We start from the raw sequence: 8,814 nt of genomic DNA on the forward strand, positions 1-8,814 counted from the left end.
AGCAAAGATAGTTTTCCGTGGTCAGGTCTGTGCCCGTGGTTGGGCTTGGGTCCACTCTGAAGTGAGCTTCTTTGTGACCAAGACCACAGAGAGATTGGGTGATGGTGTCTGCTGTATACACTTAAAGGGAACTAGTTTTTCCCCTAAAGAGAAATTTCTTTTCTAAGGAATTTATTCCTGGGACTATGGGGAAGTTAAATCCACTGTGAATCAAGGAAGCAAGAGCATATTTCCTTTATAAGGCTGGTAATGAACTTGATATTAACCAAAGCAAACTGGCAGCTCCCTTCTACCACCAAGTCAGACTAGTTCTTTACCCGCACTTTGCAAGGTTACAAAGAACTAACTAATGATGGCAGTGCTCAGTTTAAATGTGCTGTCATTCTCTCTGGTCTGTCTTTAACCAACAAAAGTATCAAGTATTTTAGATTTATAACGTTGGAAGATTTGTTGATTACCTACATTGTAACTCTGCTTCCAGGATTGTTTTTAGGAAGGTCCATGGTCAGGATTTAAGTATAAAAATCTTCATCTAAATAATTTATCTAGTCACTTCTTTGTCTTTAGTTTACTTTGTTGACATAATTTTAGTTCATCAAATGCTAAAAGAGCCGTGTGTGTGTGTGTGTGTGTGTGTGTGTGTGTGTGTGAAATGAAGTGAAAGTCGCTCAGTCGTGTCCGACTCTTTGCAACCCCATGGACTATACACTCCATGGAATTCTCCAGGCCAGGATACTGGAGTGGGTAACTTTTCCCCCTCTCCAGGGGATTTTCCCAACCCAGGGATCAAACCTCGGTCTCTTGCATTGCAGGCGGATTCTTTACCAGCTGAGCCACAAGGGAAGCCCAAGAATACTGGAGTGGGCAGCCTATCCCTTCTCCAGGGGATCTTCCCGGCCCAGGAATTGAACCGGGGTCTCCTGCACTGCAGGTGGATTCTTTACAACTGGGCTATCAGGGAAGATATATGTACATGTATGTGTTCATGTATGTCTATGCATGAATATGTATATATGTATGTATATAAGTTAAGATTTTTTTTTTTTGGCCTGAGTATCAGCTTAAGTATGGTCTGTTGAAAATGGAAGAATTTTTTTTACACATATATATATTCTTTTTAAAGTATTCTTTTCCATTATGGTTTACCCCAGGAGATTGGATATAGTTCCCTGTGCTATGCAGTAGGATCTCGTTGTTTATCCATTCTAAATGGAATAGTTTGCATCTGTCTGCCAACCCCAAATGCCCAATCCATTGCTCCCTCACCCCTATTTCGCCTGGGCGGTAAGTCTGTTCTGTTTCTGTTTCATAGAGAGGTTCATTTGTGTCATATTTTAGATCCACATATAAGTGATATCATACAGTATTTGTCTTTTTCTGACTGACTTCATGGATGATAATCTCTTGTTGCATCCATGTTGCTGCTGCTGCTGCTGCTAAGTCACTTCAGTCGTGTCCGACTCTGTGTGACCCCATAGACGGCAGCCCACCAGGCTCCCCCATCCCTGGGATTCTCTAGGCAAGAACACTGGAGTGGGTTGCCATTTCCTTCTCCAGGGCATGAGAGTGAAAAGTGAAAGTGAAGTCGCTCAGTTGTGTCCAACTCTTAGCGACCCCATGGACTGCAGCCTACCAGGCAAATCCATCCATGGAATTTTCCAGGCAAGAGTACTGGAGTGGGGTGCCATTGCCTTCTCTGCATGTTGCTGCAAATGACATTATTTCATTCTTTTTTTGACTGGCTAGTATTCAAAATTAGAAAAATTCTTGAAGTGGTATCAGAATGAACAAGATGGAGAGTTAGACTTTTACAGCACAATTTATTATACCATTCCTATTCTAGAACATTAGCTGTCTCTGTTCAAATGTAAATATGCATTGCTTTTTTGATAGCTGCTAGTTCATATTTTTGGTTGTGCTCAGAGATAATTGAGAGTCACGATCCATTTAAAGGAGATTTTCTACATGGATCTGTCCAGCTGATATTCAAAGCACCTTTCATAAGCTCTGACTGCTAGGGCTTTTGGAAGAAAAGGTTGTCATAGCAAAAGGAGGGCAGTTGAGTAAAAGAGAGCATGTATTTATAATGAGAGCAAACTTCTCCTCCTCAAAAGAACAAATAAATAAACAAACAAACCCCAGGCCCCGTGATGAGGGCTGAGGTTATCCTGTGAATAAAATACAGGCACCCGTTTCTTTATTACTTATGAAAATGTCTTTCAGAAAGTTTGTGTTCACAAGTATTAACGGAGCACCTCACGTGCCAGCGCTGTGGAAAGCATGGTGAATGAGAGCAGATGGTTTTCCATGTTAATTCGCGGAGCTTATAATGTAGAGGGAAGACACCCACCCTACCAGATGCCAAAATAAGACACTCTTAACGCCCAGTGTTGTCTTTCTACGTTTATACACATTTCTGTTGTGGGAGCCCCTGAAGAGCCCGAGGCACCTGGAAAAGCACCACACAAGCATCACATTTAAGAAATGGTCAGGGAGCCACTTGTGGCAGGAGCCCCCTGCACTGAGCATTGTGGTCTTATCACGTCCATGTGTTATTGACTGCTTCATTGTGCTGATCAAGTTCTTCAGGTCTGTCTGAGCTACTATAATCTGTTTGTTTTAATCAATTCAGTTTTTTAGAAAAGTTCAGTTCAGTCACTGAGTCATGTCCAACTCTTTGTAGCACCATGGACTGCAGCACGCCAGGATTCTCTGTCCATCACCAACTCTCAGAGCTTGCTCAAACTCATGCCCATTGAGTCGGTGATGCCGTCCAACCATCTCATCCTCTGTCGTCCCCTTCTCCGGCCTTCGATCTTTCCCAGCATCAAGATCTTTTCCAGTGAGTCAGTTCTTCGCATCAGGCGGCCAAAGTATTGGAGCTTCAGTTTCAGCATCAGTCCTTCCAATGAACATTCAGACTGATTTTCTTTAGAATTGACTGGTTTGATCTCCTTGCAGTTTAAGGGACTCTCAAGAGTCTTCTCCAGCACCACAGTTCAAAAGCATCAATTCTTCAGCAGTCAGCAACTCACCTCCATACATGACTACTGGAAAAAACATAGCTTTGACTAGACAGACTTTTGTTGGCAAAGTAAAGTCTTAGAAAATTTAGTTATCTATCTATTTATTTATTTTCGGCCATGCTGGGTCTTCACTGCTGCTCGAACTTTTCCCTAGTTGGGTGAGCTGGGACTAATCTCCAGTTCCTGTGTGTGGGCTTTGCAATGCAGTGGCTTCTGTTGTGGAGCATGGGTTCTAGGGCAGGAGGACTTCGGTAGTTGCAGTGTGTGGACTCAGTAGTTGTGGCTCCCAGCCTCTAGAGCCCTGGCTCAGCAGTTGTGGCGCATGGGCTTAGTTGCTCCACTGCACGTGCACTTCTCGGACCTGGGATCGAACCCATCTTACTTGCATTGGCTGGCAGACTCTACCCCTGAGGCATTAGGAAAGCCCTAATATGATCTGTTTGTTTGTTTTTAATTCATTTATTTTTTAATTGAAGGATAATTGCTTTACAGAATTTTGTTGTTTTCTGTCAAACCTCAACATGAATCAGCCATAGGTATACATATATCCCCTCCCTTTTGAACCTCCCTCCCATCTCCCTCCCCATCCCACCCCACTAGGTTGATACAGAGCCCCTGTTTGAGTTTCCTGAGCCAAACAACAAATTCCTGTTGGCTATCTAATTTACATATGGTAATGTAAGTTTCCGTGTTACTCTTTCCGTACATCTCCTAAGAGTTTGGGGAACTGTTTAATCCACTTTCTGCACCGTCAGCTGCAGCTCAGAGCTCCAGGCCTGCTACCTGTGCTTGATGGGGATGCTGAAGCAGTACTGGCTCTGCAGACCATTTATCAGTGATGGAGTTGTCAGAGCTCAGCGTGTTTCCAAAGAGGAAGCTCAGGACCACACCGAAGTAGTTATGGAGTTATGGAAATTAATCTCTTCTTTGAAAGTGACTCTCCAATGAGGTGGAGACGGCCCTGCCAGAACTAAGTCCTTCCATGGTGGAGGTTTAGTCACTAAGTCATGTTCGACTCTTTGCCACCCCATGGACTGTAGCCCACCAGGCTCCTCTGTCCATGGGATTCTCCAGGCAAGAATACTGGAGTGGGTTGCCATTTTCTCCTCTGGGAGATCTTCCTGACCCAAGAATTGAACCCGGACCTCCTGCATTGCAAGCAGATTCTTTACTGACTGAGCAAGTCACAGTGTGGGGACCTGACTTCTACCTCAGATTGAGCATTAAAAAAAGTTTTCTAACTGTCTAAGCCCATTTATTATAAAATTTCTTATTGAGGTATAGTTGATATACAATATTATCATTGTTTCAGGTGTTTAACATAGTGATTGACAACTTGTAAAGCTTATATTCCATTTATAGTTTAAAAACATTGACTATTATTTCATGCACTGTACAATACTTCCTTGTAGCTTTCTTTTTCCTTTTTAATTAAAACTTTTTATTTTTTATTGGGGTATAACCGATTAACAATATTGTGATAGTTTCAGGTGAACAGTGAAGGGACTCAGCCATTTATATACATGTATCCATTAGTTTATGTATAGTAGTCTTTACCTCCTAATTCCTTACCCCTATCCTGACCTTCTCACTTTTCCTCTCCCCACTGGTAACCATTAATTTGTCCTCTTTATGAGTGTATTTATTTTCTTGTTATATTCACTAGTTTCACTTTTTTGACACCACATATAAGTAATATCATACAGTGTCTGTCTTTGATTTTTTTCACTTAGAATAATATCATTCAAGTTCATCTATGTTATTGTGAATAGCAAAATTTCATTCTTCTTTATGGCTGTGTAGTGTTCGTGGGTGTGTGTGTGTGTGTTTGTCACATCTTAATATGTTCATCTGTTGATGGATACTTGCTTTGCTTCCATACCTTGGCGGTTGTAAATAGTGTTGCTGGGAACATTGTGGTGCGTGTATCTTTTCATGTTAGTGTTTTCATTTTTTTTTTTCAAAAATATATCCAGGAATTGTGGGTCATATGGTTGTTCTATTTTTAGTTGTTTTTGGAAAACCTCCATACTGTTTTCCGAAAACCTCTATACTGTTTTCCATGGTGGCTGCACCGATTTACATTCCCACCAGCAATGTATAAGGTTCTGTTTTCTCCACATCCTCACCAATATTTGTTACTTGTGTTCTTTTTGATGATAGCCGTTCTGAAGTATGAGATGATATCTTCTTGTTTGAGTTTACATTTCTCTGATGATTAACAATGTTGAGCATCTTTTTACATGATTGAGCACTTAGATTAAATAACTCACCAAAAACAAACACCTATATATGTACACAATTTAATACCTATGAACAAATACTTATATTATTAATATATAGGTATTTATTTATAGGTATTAAATAATATATATACTAGAAATAATAAAATGACAAAATACAAATCTGTATTTAAAAAAAATTTTTTTTTAATGTTAATTCTCAATTTAGATGGGGAGGGGGCTTCCCTGATAGCTCACTTGGTAAGGAATCCGCCTGCAGTGCAGAAGACCACAATTCAATTCCTGGGTTGGGAAGATCTGCTAGAAAAGTGAAAGGTTACTCACTCCAGTATTCTGGCCTAGAGAATTCCATGAATTGTGTAGTCCATGAGATTGCATAGAGTCGGACACGACTGAGCGACTTTCATTTTCACGTTCACTTGTGGGGTAGACAAGAGATGTTACTTGTACCTAACACAGCTGGTTACTCTAGACTTGCAGCAGCTCACACACAAAAGACCTCCATATACACGTGGAAAAAAAGAAACACTAGCAGTGACATGAGAACAAAAATATAATTCAGGGAGCAGAACCATTGTAGAAACACTTCGATTGTATGCAGAAAGAAGCTTCAAACAGCTTTATTCATTGGCTCAGGAATTCTTTTCCAAAAACCCGTCACTGGGAAACAATATCAGATGCTGACAAAAAATTCTTACATGTGGATGAGCAGCGCAGCAGGAACCACCACACTGGATTGCTTAAGGAGATTGGGGCAGGCCTTGAAGTTGGAAAATTATACAGCAGTTAAAAATCAGGTTTTTTAAATGCTCGTGTAATGTATTTGAAAAGGCAGGATACAGATCTCTCTCCTGAAAAATAATCTCCTCTCTCCCCTCATTTTTAATCTATAAATAATAGACCAGAAGGAAATGCAGGGAAATAGTTACTCTAGGTGGTTATCTCTGAGTGAAAGGATTGTGGAAATAATTTTTTTCTCCTTTATATTATAATTTTTTTTCTAGCATTGCTGTCCATGGGGACCTCTGAAATAGTGGTCACTTCTGTCTCCAGCTTTGCACCTAGATTGTATTGAATTGCAGATCTGGGCTTGTATTCTTCAGCATCCTTCTCAGAGTCCTGCATGAATGCAGCAGCCTGCAAAACCCTGTGGGCTCTGGGTCCCACTTCCTTGCCAAACAGGGCCTTTTCCCATTTCCTGTATGGATCACATTCTTTCTCTTCTTCTTCTGGTGGCCCCTCTCTACTCTGAGCCCTTACCCTGTGCCACCGCCTATCGCTAACTCGGCAAGATAAATTCAGTATCATTCCAGTAGGTCCTTTAGGCCGGGGTTCCCAACCCCCCAGTACCATCCGTGGCCTGTTAGAACCTGGGCTGCACAGCAGGAGATAAGCGGCGGATAACCGATCACAGCTGTATACCTGCTCCCCATCACTTGAGTTACTGTGTGAGCTCCACCTCCTGTCAGATCAGCAGTGGAATTACTGATGCAGTAGAACCCTACTGTACTTAATTCATCACCAAACCATCCCTCCCCACCATCCTGGTCTGTGAAAAAACTATCTTCCACAAAAGCAGTCCCTTGTGGCATAAAAGTTGGGGACCACTGCTTTAGGCCTCAGCTTAAGTCACTTACTCAGGCTGGGCTTCCCCGAGGACTCACCAGCACCCTCACTGTGCTTCCAACATGCTCTCAGCTTCCCTGCTTAGAACACGGGTGCCCAGACTGTCCTCCTCCCTGAACCACACAAGGTCCACAAGGGCTGGGACTACACCGCCTGGGTTACCACTGCCTTCCCACAACACAACAAGGGCTCGGCTCCCCAGAGGTGCTTCCTGAGTACTGATGAGTAGCTGGATCTCCAGTGGTTGGACTGGGCCTTCTTTTCTCAGGAGGAGCTGTGTCCAGTATAGGCAGAAGCGTTGGAGCCCTGCAGACCAGAATGTCACAGAATCGCATTTTCTCACCCCTAAGAGGAGGATCTCATGCCTGTCGTTTGCAGGGCTTGGGAGCTTACCGGAGTCACCATCTAGTGCATGTCAGGCACTTAGTAAGTGATCCTGTTTCCTGGGCAGCAGGCTTGGCACACCACCCTTTTTGATATCACCTTGTCTGTTGTAAGTGACTTGAGAGATTTCCCCAAAAGAAACTCCCCCACATCTGAAAATGAGGTCTGGTCAATGTTCCTCCTGAACCATAAGGCTATGTTAGGTTTCTGGGGGGGCAACACAGTTTTCCATGTGCTGTTTAGTTGCTAAGTCATGGTCCGACTCTTTGCAACCCCATGGACTCTTCTGTCCATGGGATTCTCCAGTCAAGAATACTGGAGTGGGTTGCCATTTGCTTCTTCTGGGGATCTTCTGATCCAGGGGTCAGACCCAGGTCTCCTGCCTGGGAGGCGGATCCTTTACCACTGAGCCGCCTGGGGAGCCTGTCCATGTGTATTTGAGCTGAATTGACAAAACCAGACTGAAGCTCTGAGTGATACCTACATGTACACCTCCCACCTTCTCATGCATACAGATCACCCCTCACTCAGCCTGCAACCGTTTGATGCCGGCTTGGAAGAGGAGAAAGAGATCTCCCCTCTGGGACCCAAGAGCTCTTATTTTATCCTTTCTGAAAATCACTCTTTCAAACACTGTTCAACCAGCCCTGTTGTGTCCACCTGGTTTGAATGGCACGGTATAAAAGCCAAGTTCTATCTCTGAGATTGGAGCCCTCATTGTGGTTCATTTCAGGTAAATGGTCTTAGAGGCTCAGACATATCCTTCTTTTATAAAACTGATTTTTCAAGCTGTGCAGCCCTAGGGCTGTCCCTTATCATAGTTTCCTGAACATTGCCAAACTGTCAGACCGGGGCTGGTATAGTTGGTTTATCTCCCAGACAACCAGAACCAGATTTATGTCGGAAGTAGATATCAGTGTGGTTTTCATCCTTCCTGTAGCTGGGCCCCAAATAGTTCAGAACTGGATCCAGTATTTTGCTCTATTGGTGATGCAACTATTTGTTTTCACAGATTTATGCTTTCAGCAAACCAGGAAACAGATCTGTTGCCTCCTCTCTGTGTATCTGTACACACACATCTCTGGGTTGGTCCATGCGTGTTTTCCTGAAGAAGTCCTCCTCCAAAACTCAACTCTTTATCACCCAAGCAATAATTTGCTTTTTCACAGCTTGTACTTTTTCTGGTTCTCGGAGGATCATTGCAACTGAAAGGCAGCACGCAGGCCCTTCCCCAGAACTCAGGGCCAAATCTGCTGAGTTCCTATCTCAAAACCTTAAAATTCCTTTGACTTTTCCTGTGATGTGTGCTCATTTCAGATCTAAAACTGTACTTGAAAGCTAGTCTTGGTAATCATTCACATCAAGAAAGAAGTGAATTTCTCAGGAAAGAAATCGTGCTAAAAATAGTTCTTCCACAAAGGCCCACTTTCTTTTCTACCTGGGGAACCAAGACAGAGACTTTTACAGGCTGGAAATGGCATAGTTCAAGTGATGCAACTATTTGGCTGCCTGCTGTTTCTCTCTTTTCTGCCAGG

General features: G+C 42.9%; 1 protein-coding gene across 2 annotated transcripts in view; it reads left to right on the plus strand.

The window, feature by feature from the left end:
- Positions 1-8,814, plus strand: part of ETV6 (ETS variant transcription factor 6) — a 285,447-nt gene that overhangs the window by 145,354 nt on the left and 131,279 nt on the right. The window lies entirely within an intron of this gene.

This window comes from Oryx dammah, unplaced genomic scaffold (assembly GCF_014754425.2).
Source record: "Oryx dammah isolate SB20612 unplaced genomic scaffold, SCBI_Odam_1.1 HiC_scaffold_29, whole genome shotgun sequence".
Classification (NCBI taxonomy): domain Eukaryota; kingdom Metazoa; phylum Chordata; class Mammalia; order Artiodactyla; family Bovidae; genus Oryx; species Oryx dammah.